Source organism: Eucyclogobius newberryi, unplaced genomic scaffold (genome assembly GCF_026437365.1).
Source record: "Eucyclogobius newberryi isolate DKJ021-1_F unplaced genomic scaffold, fEucNew1.0.hap1 SCAF_10, whole genome shotgun sequence".
Taxonomy (NCBI): Eukaryota; Metazoa; Chordata; class Actinopteri; order Gobiiformes; family Gobiidae; genus Eucyclogobius; species Eucyclogobius newberryi.
In genome coordinates this window covers 31,346,508-31,362,920 of record NW_027315724.1, presented here as the reverse complement: position 1 = coordinate 31,362,920, position 16,413 = coordinate 31,346,508, and positions in this window count along the sequence as shown.

Genomic DNA, 16,413 nt, shown 5'->3' with positions numbered 1-16,413 from the left:
GCTCGTGGCACCAAACTGATCTTTCTTTTGCACAATCAGCCCACGTGGCTCATTCCTTGTGTGATTGTACTGTGCAGAAAAGGAGACGCTTGAATTTAGCAAGAGGCGAGATTAACATGAGTCTTCACATGTGTTAAGAAGAGCTGCGATGTTATGGCTATATACAGTTAATGGCATATGTGCTAATGCAAACACATGCTGCTCTGGGTGTAAGGGAGATAAAAAGGGCTCATTACTATGCCTTTGTTGATCACTTTCTTCTTCTGTCTGGGTTTTATTTTGGACCATGAGATCTCACAGCAAGGAACACCATATGTATACTTGCTTTGATTTGTTTTGGGGGTAATTATAAAGATCAATCATGTTTGATATGGCGCCCCATCTAAATTTGTCTTGAGCCATCATAAAAATATGCAGATTACAGTTTGCAAAAGAGACTTATGGTTTGTCTGATGAAAAGGCAGAAGAACAACTTTACACATTGACAGTCATCATAGTGGAAAAACTTAGATAGCTTCAACTCAAAGCATCTAAACCTATTTCATCTTTCACATTAAATCAGTGTTTCATGTCAATCACGAAGAAAGTTACACGCTGAAAATGAATTTCGTGGGTTCAGAAGCATCACAGAAACAACAAAATGGCACCGCCTCTGTAGCATCTCTTCAGTGCAACGCTGTTTGGCTTGAGATACAGCGTTTGTGGCCTGCAGCGTTTGTTCAAGTCCCATCTTTGGATATCAGTCTTTAAAAAAAGGATTTGTATTATAAGAAATTCAATCCACAGAACCACTGAAGATGCAAAAAGTTTTTATTTGAAAATATCAAAATACTTTTCTTGGACGGAAGAGGTCAAACAAGTCATTGAAGCGTAACTCCAGTAACTTACTACATGCATTGCACACACACCAATCCATATTTACCGTCTCGCTAAAGCACCTAGCCCCCTCATCTATCCATCAACCCATTTTTATCTCTATCCTTTTCTTCACCTCTAACCCAAACAAGGGCACGTGTTACTTCCTGTGGGTCAATGTCGTCCGACGCAGATCTGGCAGTGTTTGTCGGATCCTGAATTATCCTTCAGCTGACGTGATGAAAAGCTCAATTCAGCCGCTCTGAAGTAATTCTCTGTTTTTATGAGCGTCCTTGTCAAGCGTAGAAATGATGATTAGGTAGAAAATGGAGGACAAAAGTTGGTCATGCATTAATGGATTTGCATAAGAGAAAACAAAGTCTCGGCAACTAGCTGATGGGTTCTGTTCAGACTGCAGAAGGGCACGGTGAAGAAAGTCCAATCCCAATACAAAATGACTGACTCTTATGCAGATTATACAGTTCATTCTATGGTAAAGCAATTAAGACACATAAACTACACAAAAATATTAGCCTATGTTTTGAAGATGACTTGATACACGGATTAAAAACATCACTTGATTGTCTGAATCTGCATTTGAACAGCACATAAAATAAATTTGACGATAAATAAGTTAGATGTATAAATAAATACAACATGTGACATATGCATTTGATGTATTTTGGGCTTTAAAATGGCCCAATGTATGTTTTATACACTAAACACGTGATTGATCAGGACACGCATAATCCGTTTGTATCAAAACAACAATATGGCTGCTTATGAGGGAAAAAAGTGGAGAAAAATATCCCAGGGTATTGAAAAAACATCATGGATTTCTGCAGAATCAATAAGTGAAGTATAGAACTTTGTTAATGGGAGGGGAGATACGTTTTTATTTAGTTCTAAACTAATACGATAATTTAGTTTCCTAACCTGATTGCACGGTTCTGTTTGAGTTTGGCTTAAGGCAGGCATGTCCAAACTACGGCCCGGGGGCCAAATGCGGCCCGCAGACCAATATATGTTGGCCCTCTGGCTTCCTGCTAAGTTGGTCCAAACAACAAAAAGTAGTACTTTTACTGTAAAATTGGAAGAATTCAAGCGTTTTTATGTGATAACAACCTATTATTAAAGTCCTGAGTATTATTAAAGGTGTGGATGCTCATCAAACAATAACAAATGCAACATTTTTAAGTATTCACTTTCTAATTCAACATTGTCGGGTTGTTTGTGGCCCTCTGCTCCATATAAGTTTCAAAATGTGGCCCTCGGTGAAAAAAGTTTGGACACCCCTGGCTTAAGGTATTGTGGAGGGCGTGGTGACCAGACTCACTCTTAGTAAAGCATTGTAGAAGTGTATTCTGGATCCCAGGCAAATCCACCTCCACCTAACGGAAGGCTGCATAGACCAGGCCCTATTTTGCTGAAAGACTGGCTAGTACAACTGTTTGTTCTTGCTTGTGAAATATCTGCCTCTATTACTCCATTAAGTCTTTTTAAATATACAATTATGAGTTTTGGTCTTCGCAAAGTGGCAGCAACATTTCAAAGGTTAATGAACATGACATCTGGCTTGAAGTGATGATTTGGATTGAAGTGATGAGCTGTTTATCTTGAAAACATCGTAGTATTTAGTGACTCCTGGGACACTCAGCGCATCCGTGCCCTTTTCGACTGCTTGACCTTTGCACTCCGTGAACCTGTCGAACTGTGTGTTCCCCTGTGAAATTGTGTAGTTGGCCAGGAGAAAGTGCCTCTGTTTGATGTGAAGATTCAGGGCATTTTGCAACATTGCTCTATTTGCTATAAATCCAGTTTTATATCATGTATCATGGTGTCTTGTTTCCCCAATTTATCGTCAAAGGTGAATAACAATAAGCTGTCAGACCTTAAGCCATGTTTAAATATATTTTTTCATATTCTCTCCCTTCCTCCCTGCTGTTGTTTCATCAATGTATTTTTTTTGGTCCTGCAAATAATTGGCATTATTGTTGTTATGCATTGTACAAACAGTGGTACCACTCAAGGCGTAAATGTGATTTGTCTGTCAGACATAACTACAGCTTCCGCTACTATATGCCGCGAGAAGAGCTGCATGTATTAAATTGTTGTAAAATCTATGTGGTAAATGTAAGACGTGTTGTCGTGTTCAAATCCCCTGGATAAGTTGTGTCGCTTCACGTTGGAAGTCTCAGAGCACAGACTATGAAATTCTGAGCGATGAAGTAAAAATAAGGCAGATTTACAAGACGCATGGGATTTGCATCAGCATGTTAATTAAAAATGTATTAAATGGCCTAGACTACAATATAATGCAACAATTTATGAATTAAGCCTTGGATTTACGTATATATTTAAGATATCCAAAATGCTTCACAATGCATTATTCATTCAGTCCATACTCGGTGGCGGTAAATTACTATTGTAACATGCTCTGGAGTACTAACGAGGCCCAATCCTGCTGAAAGGAGAACTAACATTGAACATGTCTTTTTAAGTGCCTGTGATGGTTAAATATGTTTTCATGTTCGAAGCATTTGTCCTCTGGTGTCTCTGTGAGGAAAACCAGCCTTGCAACATGTCCAACTCTGACCCGAAGAGAACTCTCCTGGGAAACCTGGCTCTTGTTTTAATATTTGACTATGTTTAATGTTTTTGCATATGATTAAACTGTTTTTTTGTCTATTTTTGTTCTGCTTTATCATCCAAGAGTATTCTTATGGCGGTTTGGCTTATGCAGTTCGACCCCAAATCTCTTTATCTGGTGCACAGGAAATAAAAAATAAATATATATCAATTGCATTCTCTCATTGGTTAATCTTCCTGTCAATCGCCCATCTAAACTCTGGCAGTTGAGAAAAGAAAAATAGGAAATTAGTCTGTCCTTTTTCCAAGTCCAGGCTCAGTGTGTTTTTTTTTTATTCCTGTCTTTTTTTCTTTTTTTATAAAGATAAAATGGCTCTGTATTGAAAGTATGATTCACCAACCATCCTGGCGTATTCTATATGCAGAACCTTTACTCATGAGATTGGTCATTATAATAGCTTTTTCATAACTGTTTCTTTATTATTTGAAATTTGCTCAGTTATACAATAATTGGTGTAATATGCATGGAAATCTTGTCATTAGCTAGAGGCATTAATGTAGATGAACCTGCAGACCTCATGTAATCGTAATTAGTCCAATTTAAATGTCAAAGGTTTAACTATTCTTTTTCCGCCGCTTTTTAACACGTGCATTTGTCACAGAAATGAAACATGCACTGTATTCTGATTGTTGTATTAAATCAACAAACGGCTCACCCAAAGCAGGACCGGGATTTGCCTTCAGGGAGCAGTCGGGATCTTTTTTCTCATATCTTTTTTCCATAAATGCCTCTTGCCTGCGCTCCAAAAGCCTGACAGATATGTGCAAGTAACAGGAAGCAACAAACACCAAGCCGAGAGGTTCTGCACTGATGATCCGTGTTCAGCTGCCCCATCCAAGTCAGTTTTTTGAATCTTAGACTTAAATCTACTGCACATTTCTCTCAGCTCGTGCATCAGTTCTGAGCTGGAGAACTTTTCCAACTTATTCAAAGGCAGCATCCACTATCCTAAAAATAAACTCATTTAGGATTCATTCATTTGGGTTTGGGAGTTGATTCATTTATAAAAAGTATACTTGCTACTCACCTTGTTCTATCTTGACTGTGTTTTGAATTGAAAAATGTTGCATGACTTTTTTGTTCATTGAATGTGGAAAGCAGCGTACTTTCTGAGGTGGCATATGTGACAAGTTTGAAAAACATCTTCGCTCTAACAATGTTTCAGAAAACTACAAACTATGACTTGAACAATGGAATACCTCATGAATATGCAGGACCCTGAGAGCCACATTAAATGGGATAAAGATTTTATTAAAGGAGTTTTTAAATGAATATTTTGTAATGAAATTAACACATACTTTACAATAAGCACATTTTTAATAGTTATTTGTAAATGCTCTAATTAAACACATTTTTAAAAGATTATATTTAAAACACTTTTATGAAAAGTGTTTGAAACATTATTTGCATTGATTAACAAAAGCCTTTATTAAAACACAATTTATCTAATGGATTTGTAAAAACTTTATTTTATAGATTCATAAATCCTTTTAGGAAAACCTTTTGCAATTAAGTTCTTTGATGAGCTTTCCTGTGGCTCTCCTGGTCCTCCTGACTAAAGCAAAGGAAATGATAGGGAACAAGAAAGAAGCACTCTGATTGATTAGAATAACTTGTAAACCAACTTGTAAACCAATCAGAAAGTTTATATTAGCCAGGAGGACCACGCCCCATTCATCAAACATGACCGCCACGTGTGTCGCCCGTTTATCTTTGAGCGGATCGCTACATCTGGGATTTGTCTGTCTACCGTAGATGGGCAGTAGTGCTTTTCTCCCAAAAGAGCGTGTGCGAGGAGCGCTCTGACCAATGAGAACAAGAGCTGCTCGAACAGCGCAGAGAGAGCCAAAGCTAAATATTGAAGAGCCGTTTCAAAGAAGATTTTTCAACAGAAATTAGTTGATGACCTGGACATGGGCAAAATCCGACCTTTTTGAAAGTTGTAAGTCCCTGTCAGCCGAATACGAGCAGTTTGTTTTTACATTGCTCTCTAGGAAAAAAGAGCTTTCTGAGAGCAATATTTGCAACTCACTACAGTATATACCATATCCAGATATTTAATAGATCCATGAGGAGGGCCAAGCGAGCCAATGTAAAGCTAAACAGAGAAATGAATCAACAAAGTTAAGTCAATTTACAAAATACAATTTGCAAAATACAATTTGCAAAATGCAATTTGCTTAAAGGATTTGTAAATGCATTAAGACATTGTTTTACTAATCTACTTGTTCTTGTTTAATGTTCTTTTAAAGAACGTTTTAATAAAACATTAAACTAATTTTTCAAAAAACACATACTTTTTTATTAAGTTACCGGTATGTATTAAATAATCTTTTAAAAAATCCCTTTAATTAAAACGTTACTTCATTCAACATGCTTCTCAGGATCCTCCATACATAAAGAGGGAACAAAAATACAACATTTCTATTTTTTTTTTCTTCTTAAAGGCACCCACCTCTTGCCATCCATCAAATCTCACTGACAGAGCCTTAAAGGGGTACTGTTTTCAAAGCTGACAAGCCTCAATAGCTCGAGTTTCACTTCAGGGGGTAAATATACAGCTGCGATTCTAGTTTTGGCTTTGTATTGGAGGCTAAATATTTTGGTGAGGCACAGTGGAGTGTATCGGTGGTTTGACCAAATTGCTGCACAATCAGCAGCTATGGAGTGTCTGTGCTCAAGGCAACACCCCTGTGGTTTGTTCCGCATCGAGGACTTAACCTGTGCACTTGCCGCTTTTGTGTCCACACAAGTTAAAATATAACTGCCTTAAAATTCCCCAGACCTTGCCTTAAAATACAAATTTAAAAAACTGAGCAAAGATGAGATAAGAAATCCTATTTGGAGCTAAATGCAATGGCAACATTTTTCAAGTGTTTTGTTTTATTATTATTGAGAGTAAATGTTATCACTTTCCACTGCAGAATGGCTGTCACATTTGTGGAAGACAACATGGCTGTTTGAGTAAATAGCATATACTACTGCACCTCTGGGATGGTGACAATCTCATAAAAGCCACCATGCTGTAGCCTGTAAATGTGTAATCAACAAGGGACTGTTTAAGCCCAGAATGACATACTGCCTTCAAGCTGACTCAGCTCTATGGACTTTATATTATGCATTCTGCCCGTGGCCCCCTATAGAAACTGTGGCCAAGGCTACCTTGTCATTAAAATTGCTCTCACATTCTTCCAATGTGTATCCATACCATACATATTGGAAGAATGTGAGTACATACATACTGTATATGAGAGACCGGAATGGCAGGACTTTGGTAGTTAAAGTCCACCAATGTGAAAGTCAGCAGTTCCAACGCCATTCAGACCAGTGTAGGCTGTTGTGTCCTTGGGAAAGACACCCACCTTGTGTCCATGTACACTGGGGTGAATTAGAGTGTGTTTGTGAGAGTAAAGGTGGAAACGCATCTGGCACAGGCAGAACATACAAACTCCACGCAGCAAGTTCCCATGTTGTCTGTGAATCTAATCTTGGACCTCTGCCCCACCTTTCCGAAGTTAAGTTATATGTCTAGGTGGGATATGGATATTAGAGATGGTGCATAAAGACTTTGAATTGAAATTGTGTCGAATATTTTGTTAATGTTCACTTTGTGGGCGGCTTCTGCAATATCACTGTTTCATGCAGATCTATGGATTGTGCAAAGTGCTCAGTCACTAGGCACAGACGTTACCCCAGGCACAATTACATTACCACTAACCATTACCACTAACATGTCAGAGCTGAAGTCTATAAAATATATACAAAGTTGAGAGTAAAATAAAAGTCAAAGAGAGACATTCCCCGATGACAGAAACGACAGCAGAGGACACAATGGCGGCAGTTTCGGTGACATTTCAGGAACATGGATGCACTTGGTTGGTCTTTTCATTCCGTTGTGCTTGGGTTTATGGCAGCAGCGGTGACCCATCGGGCTGTGTGAGTCCACAGTGTTCCACCCCAGTGCCGCCTCCACAGTGCGGGGGAAATCCTCGGGGCATCAGTCTCTCTGCTCTGTCACCAACAACCTTACTTTCCCCTCAGTCACGTCCCTGCGCTGGAAAGGTCTTTGCCCTAATGCTGTTTTATTGGATGTAAAGGTCATTTGCCAGGTCAAGCCTTGTAGACAGCGTTGGCCTGGGTAAGACGGCCTTGTAGTGCAGTGTATGATCGTATGCTCTGATCTGTGTCTCTGCTGCTTCACTGTCAAGACGGTTTAACTCCAGGGACAGGAGAAATGGTCTCGTCTTGACCTGCAGTCTTGGAAAGAAAGACCTTGGTAAACAAGCATGTCTATTTCAAACAGTCGCGCAATATTGACAGGAGAATGGAGGAGAAGGGCGGAAAAAAGATGTCTGACGGTTTGGTTTAGTGGTCATCAACTTCACGTTTAACCATTTAAATTGCAAGTTTTACCAGACATTCTGTAGCGTTTTGTGCATGGTCAAACAGTCAACTCTCCAGGCAGACTCGTGCTTGGATATTTATTTTATTGTTCTGGTCTGCTGATGTTTACATGATGTATGACGATGCACATTTTTCGCGATGCAGTTGCCCATTCAATGTTGTCAGGAGCAGTGAACACTTCCGAGACACGATGAGAAAAGCTAACAATGTCTAAACTTGTAAGAGGTAAAAATGACAATGGCAATGATAGGACAATTACATTTCTGCTTTTCCTTCTTTTTGTTCAGTCCTGTTGCTGGGAACTGTTGATATGATTGACACTTTGCTGGCAGAATCTTTAAAGGTATAATCTACTCTAATAGTGACCATAATAGTTGCTTTAAATGTATCATCTCTGTAATTTTCAGATCAGAAGCAGCACTGACAATTTCAATTTGAGTTGCGCCGTAATGATTGGGTAAGCTTTTGAGTTGCTACACGCTGAAGATGGATATAAAATTGTGATAATTGCATACTGTATGAAGTATCTTTGACTATAACTAGAAATAGTAGAAAGCTGTGCCTGGTGATTACAGCTGTTATACGGTATATCACAATACAAAATTAGATACAATGCCAGTTAGAAAGTTTATCATCTTAAGTTATAGTGGAATTTGTATATGATCTATTTGTGTTTGCGAAGGTCTTTTCATCAAGGAACCACTCACCCATTCACACATGCAGTCACAGTGTACGTGGACACTGGAGGCGTGGCAGGTTAAGTGCCTTGCCCAAGAACATTATCATAGTTTTGGTGCGATTTAAATGTGATTATTTTCACACTGACAAACACAGAGGGCGATCTAGGCTCTTAGCGACACAGAAGAAGAATCTGCACTTCCTCTACCTCCGGAGTTTGCACCTACACGTGTTGTCCAAAATGTAATGGCGAGTCCCAGAGAATATACATTACATCTTGGTATAAATGTGTGAGCAGGAACTGAGTAAGCATACCCTACACAGAGGAAGAAGAATTCAATGGATTTAGTGATTTGGGGTAATACTGATACTTTGGTAAACTTGCTAGCATGTTCTTTATCCTATAGTTATCTAAATAACTGTTAATATGTTACGTTAACATACCAGACACTTACCACAGTTCTGTCTGTGCCTCATGTAGCTGAAGGTGTTACGTTAGCATACGTACACCTATTCACCATGTTCCCTACCTGTTATTATTTTAAATTACATTTCAAGATTAAATGTCTGTTCTTGGATTTTATAATCATTTCCCCCAAAAATGCAGCTTATACTCCAGTGCAACTTATATAATATATAAGTTGCACTGGAGTATAAGCTGCATCGATAATAATTTATTTCATTTATATTGTAGAAATCAATCATCTAAGTGCGGCGGATCCGTAAACCACGTACTAAAATAACTAAGGCCTTATGACACTTTGTAATTGACTTGGCACTGAATCTCTGTATTCGCAGAGAAAAGAAGCTTTCTGAGAATCTGAGCTCGGTTGAATGTGCACATTGTGGCCAAACCGCGTGTCATAAGTGAATCCCCTGTATGGACGCCCTATTGAGGAGGCCAGAGCCCACGCTGCAATTGGATTGACCCAGTTGACCCCTAGAGTTAGGGGATGTAGGGGGCGTAGCTGCTGCCAAACAACACACACTGATTGAAGTCAAAGTGCAAGGCTTTCTTTGGCAGCCTCCCTCATTCCTCCGCCTGTATTTGTCTGTGCCTATTGTACTGTACAGACGCAAGGCCTTTTCTTAGTCTCATGCTCTCACTGTGTCACAGAATGGTCATGGCCATGTCTGCTGTTATGACATTCAAGATTGATTACCTGTAGTCGTTCTAACGAGTTTGCATCATATTGTATATTGGAGGAGAGTGCTATTGGTTCTGCTGAGGTAGAAAAAAGGCACTAAAGGAATGCATTGATGTGCCCCGCTCTACATTGTGGTACTAATTACGGTCACTCCATCGAAAATGTTCAAATGCCTTCTCCCTGACCATCATGGATTTGCTCCAAACTGGCAATTATTTGTAGAGCAAGGTGCACTTTGTAAATTTGCCGTGAATGTCCCATAGCACGCTAATAAACATGTCTAACTTCCATTTCCATTTATTCAAAACGGGTATTTATGCTCAAAAAGATTCATTCTTCTTACGTTGTGGGGGGACTTCTCTCCACAGATCTAACCTGTGACTTGCCCTGATGGAGTTTTCGGCTTATTTTTATCTACTTATTTTATTGACTTAAGTTTAATGCCAGGCTGTGAAATGATCATGTTGAAAAACCCTCCACCAAATTACATAGAGGATTTTTATTGATTTTATACTGAATGACCAAATGGACCAATTTTCTCAATCCTTTTGCATTCAATTTTGTGAGAGTTAACACGTTGATTATAGAAAATGTATTAATGAATAATCAATTGACGCAGATTATTTACACCGTCTGTTTAGTCAAAATCAGAGTTCTCAAACTATGTCTTTTGGATGAACGTCAGGGTCCAAATGAACACAACAGATCTTTTTCTACGATGGAACACACCTGGACAAATGAGGGATTACACCGATTACACAGTGAGATTCACCTGAGCGACGAAGTAAGGTTCAGAAGCAGAGCAGTTAAATTTCCACATAAAATTCAGCAGTCCTCAGGTGGGTGAGAGAAGATCATTCAGCGGATGATGTTTACGAGCACAGAGCGGTGGTGAGCGGTTCAGTTTCGCTCTGCGCCGCAAAACAAACCAAAGACGCAGCGAGCTGAACAAGCGCACGCGGTGACTAAAATAAAAGTCATGTGTGAGCCTTAAAGCAAACAGTACTGCCCAAATATTCCACCAAACTACAACAAAACACTGATAAGTGCCAGGCCAACCTGAACAGTCTTCCTCTGTTGCCATAAGAGCCAGTTATACCTGCAAGCGGCAATGAAGGGCCTTGAACCCCGCTAAGCTTGTTGCTTGGTCATGTACATTTACTTGAAGCATGTGACCACACAGATTTATTATGAATTAGCCAATAGTGTTTTTAAATAGGTAATAAGTAATTTAAGATTTAAGAAAATTGTATGCTACATACAAAGAATGACATTAACATAGTGTTTGATCAATCTTGATTAACTGTATTTCAAAAGTGTGAGTAATCGGATAATTGTTTTTGACAGCACTACTAAAATCATAAATACGCAAAACTAAATCTTAAAATCAGTAAAGTACATAATAATAGAGTGACCTGTAACTATGTACCGAGCATTACCCACTATTTTAGTTTGTCCCAGGGATTAGCATATTTTACTCTGGCAACAACCGCTTGATTTTTGTGTGCGGTTCGACTCATTTTGATCCTAGCTGAATAATGTGCTTTTTTTTGCCACACAAATCCATGCCTTTGGTCTTTTCCTCTCACTTGTTTTTGTTTTCCTGTCTTTGGTCAGAGATTCTGCTGTCATTCATTTCATCTGGCTGTGTGTTCAGTGAGTGGTTCAAGGGGGACGCGAGCCTTCTCTGCCATCCACAAACTCCCCGCTCCAGTGGCACACAGTCATCTGACACTCGGATCACACATTTGACGACACAAAAGCCGCAGCTCGCCTCTCAAAGACGAACCAATCTCTTTTTTTTTGCTCTCTCTCACACTCTTCACTGCTTTTCCCTTTATATGTTTCGCTCTGGTCCTGTTCAGCGCCTGCTCCGTCCACATCTCCTTTCCAGATGACATTTTGCCTTTTTGTCGATTTGAATAGCAGCTCGGATGGAAATGAAATGGTTAGTTTTGCCATTTGGCCGGACATAGGAACGGCATGTGGAGTTTTGATGTGGACTCACACACACACACACACACACACACATACATAGTGCCAAAGACCGGCTTAGAGGAGATTTCTGGGTTAGTGGACAACAGATGAGCCAGGATATATGCCAGCCTTTTTAGTCAGTATTTTTTTCTATTTTGGGGGAAGGAAAAATATATAAAAAAAAAACAATAACATTAAGCACTTTTAGTTAAAGCATTGAACTGTTTGGAGTGATTTGCCAAAGGGTAAAAGACACTTGCTTGCAGAAGCTCAGTAGACAGAGTAACAATAATATTTGCTCATTTAGAAGCATTGCTCTACTAAATTGTGATTCAGAGGCTGTATTTATCATTCTCTTAATAAGTAAACCTTGTTGTTGTCTGCAACTGCTTTTACATATTTGCTGAGTACTGTAAAACTCTTTTTGAACATATTTTCTTCTCTTGCCAGCCGGTTAATTTGACAAAAACAATGATGATAAAAGTGATAAAACACTGGCACTTGTCCGACAACCTGTGCATATTGTTGTTGTGTCATTAGGCAAGGCATTTAACCATGAGTGATTGGAAGTCAGACATAGGATGGTGCAGATTGGCAGCCTTGCTTGCAACATTATACCCCAGGGCAGTTGTGGCTACAGAAGAAGCTTACCGCGACTGTGAATGGGGAGAATGACTAATGCATTGCACGATATCTTGAGAGGCGCTATACAAATCCAAGGTATTGTTCTTATTTATGCATCTCTTCCTAACCTTGGAACTACAGGATATTTACTTACTGAAATTATCTTGTTTATATACGAGTGCGGAACATCATTGTTGATCATATTTTTTTCTGGATGGTTCATGTGAAGGTTAGCAAGGGGATTTGTTGTATGTCTATTCCTGGTTAGTTCATGTTTAATGCTACAGGGTTTCTCCTTGAAAGGATGCCCTCAGAGATGCCCTCAGAGATGCCCTCAGAGTGCCCTTAGCCCAGTTTGTTCAAACAAAGGTTTCGGGGTCTCCAAAGCAGGGCTGGGGCCAGTGTGTGTCCGACAGATTAATTGCATAACTGAAATGCAAATCTGTATAATCCCTAAGTCAATTGAGTTAATATGGTCCATGTTTGCCTTTTATGTAACCTGGTTATTGTTGTTTACGTAACAGTCTCAGATGTGTTTAGTGAGCCCAGTGCAGATGGGGTCAAATGTTTTGAAGTGCAGGATGTTCCAGCTGTTTTAGGACCTACAATGACGAATGTCCATGGTTTGTGCAGCCAGACAGAAAGCAAGTGCTCTATTCGAGATTTACATTCTTATATATTGAGTTTTCACTGTTCAGTTATTTTAAATCTTCTTATTCTCCCTATTTTGCCAGAAGGGTCATCATCCAGGCTTGCAAAAGTGTTCGTATGCCCGAAACTTTTCCACACGTCACAACCACAAGCTTAAATAAATTGTATTGTCATTTGTTTTGTAAATGAGCAACGCAAAGTGGCACATAATTGTGAAGTGAAAGGATAATTGTACATGATTTTAAATGTGTACTTTTTAATACAAAACTGAAAATCAGGCATCAAGCAAAAGTATTCAGCCTCTTTTCACAACTATTTGCTGTTTGAAGCTTCATGATGAATCCTGACAGATTGAATGTTGAAGTTTGTTAAGAGAATGTTGGGAAGCAAACAGCAGCCTCATAAAGTATTGACTCAATGGGCCTGAATACTTTTGCACGCTGCACTTTTTATTTTAAACAAAATCGTGTATAATTTTCGTTCCACGTCACAATTGTGTGCCACTTTGTGTGTACAATTTATTTAAGTTTGTGGTTGTGACGTGACATAATTCGTAGGTCTATCCCAAGCCGGGAGATGGAGGTAAATCCTTTCAACCAAAATGTTGTATGATGCAAGAAAACAAGATTACCTCATTTTGTTCTAAAACACACGCCACCAAACCACCCCAGAAATGGTCCCGATTGCCTCTTATAGTATCACATAAATATTATTTAATAGCTTCCCATAAACAGATGTCGATTAACTTGTCATTCCCCCCAAATAGCTTTACCACTAAGCAGCCATCACAGAGCCCCATTTATACGACAAATGTCCACCTTTGTTTATTTGATGTTCGGGGACAGTGAGAGCCGGCCAGGCCTGTTTTCTCAGCATCATCTCCCTAGTGGCTGGCCAGGGTCGCTGGATATTTATGCGCCTGACCTGTTGGCTTTGTGACTGCTATCTGGTTAATGGGCCAAAAGAGCGGCACAGCTCACAGTTTATAGCACCATACAGTACCACTACTACTGCACTGGATAAGCAGCTTTACGGTGTCCACATTTAATTTTCTCTTTTTCACAGAATCAATTGTCTATGTATCGTACTTGTAATTTAGAGTTTTATGGTCCGAGCTGTACTACTTGGAGAAGTTCAAATGGATGCAGTCTACCTCTATTGAAATCATAATCTTGAGATGTGTATTATCAGTATGCTGCAAATCCTAAAACCCAACTCTGATTGAAAGAAAGTTCTGTGTTGTTATCTTTTGTACATCATATTACCTATCCACTTTGTCATGCTATAAGTAATTTGAACCAATCTGGTCCTATTGTTGTTCAAACCACTGTTCTTGACCATTTTCCCTTTCCCAGCACATCTCCTCTGAGGACACTTACTTCCTTTTGTATCCACCCACTCTAAGATGCCATGACGACCAATTAACATCGTAATTTTGTAACTCAGTAGTTTTCAATGGTTTAATGACAAGTCCAGTGTTGTTAACAATAATAGTTCAACATGAGTGGTCTTGTTGAAATTTGGGTTTGATACTGGTTTTTGAAATGTACTATTTTTCTTGAAGACGTATTAAAGGGCAGTATGCAAATTTCCTCAGGGCCAGCCACAGGCTTGTAACCATGGAAATGTTATTGCCATTGATTTGGTTGTTCCGCAATATGGCATTAAACATATTCAGGTTCACCAGGCCAAGTTACAGGTCAGATCTGTGGGTGTTTGACTCCGCTCCAAGGAAAAATGCACGATGTTCAAAATATTTTTTGAGCAATAACAACTCTGGTAATTGAATGCATGCAAGATAGCTTCAACGCAGAGCAACATTCTTAGCAATATCATCTCCATGGATACAAGCACGCAATCCCCTCACTAGTGCACCCTTAAGACAGCTTTATGGAAAAAATGAAATAAAGTAAAAAATAAAGCGTACAAAGGGTGAATGGGATCATATTTTCTGACTCTCAAAATGCTGCCACTCGATAAAATTGCCGTTTGGGAGAATTTAGTCTGCTGTCGATGACTAAATCTGTGGCCGTGTGCTTGAATAATACCTTCTTGAAGCTTCCCGACCCTCTCCTCTTTCCTCCTCCTCTCTTCTCGGTGATGTATGTATTTATCACTCTACTTGTGACTGATGCCTTTCCATTAACATGAGGGGAGAGTACAGATGAGGGCTCTAAATCTCCGGTGATGTTGTGCATGGGTAGCACCTGAATAAATCGTCTCTGCTTTTCCCCAGCACTTTCTACATATCTCGGTTCCCACCCACTGATCTTGTCTCACTCACACAGCTGCCGTTTTAGCTATCTCTGTATCGGGGCTGCCACAGCTATCGCTTTCTGCCATCGGACTATGTCATTTGGTTTTATTTTTTTAATTCAGGAAAAGCAACACTTGGTGGATATTATGCAAGCCCTGAAAAGTGGAGAAATGTTGGAACTTTTTGAAGGGGGATTACCTGCTCAAAATGCTTTTAAATAAAGCTAGTTCTAGTTCGGCCACACGGGGGGAGCTCGGAGTGGAGCCGCTGCTCCTCCACGTCGAGAGGAGCCAGCTGAGGTGGCTCGGGCATCTGTTCCGGATGCCTCCTGGGCGCCTCCCTCGGGAGGTGTTGCAGGCATGTCCCACCGGGAAGAGGCCCCGGGGAAGACCCTGGCCTGGGAACGCCTCGGGATCCCCCCGGAGGAGCTAGAGGAAGTGTCTGGGGAGGAGGAAGTCTGGGAGTCCCTGCTCAGACTGCTGCCCCCGCGACCCGGCCCCGGATAAGCGGCAGAAAATGGATGTATGGATGGATGGATGGATAGTTCCTGATTTTCACACCGCCAAACCGGGAGTCCCTCGCTCTCACAAACCTGTTTTCACAGCTTTAATATTCTCAAGTGTTTTTCAGACTTGTGCACTGCTTTAAAACAACTTTTTTCAGTCGGCGAAGTGAAATTGGGATTGACCACTCAAGCTCAGCCAATAATAACGCTGCTTTCAGCTCTTATTTCCGGGTTGACGAGACATAAATAATTTTTTGATCAGACTCTTTGAGAGAAAACATTAAATAAATAACAAAAACTCAGCTAGAAAGAGAAATGGATAGAAACAGGCATAATAATCAACAATTACCCCTAACATTTGAGTGTGAAAGGGTAGATTACGGTATGTCTCCTGTCTGTCTCCATGGGGACGTAAGTGCTTTGCCTGGAATATTACACAGTAGGGCATTATTCAATTGCATGTGTTTTATTGCAAATAAAATAAAGCACACTGAAATCTTGAAAAACATGCATCTCTCCTTTCCATGGATCCAACTTGTAACTTGACTTGTTGGTATGACCTGCTTGTCTCCATGGAGATAGTGAGTTTAATAATGGCTTATTATAAACATTCCAAACAAAGCATTAACATCGCACACATGGAAACACCAGAAATTATAATCGA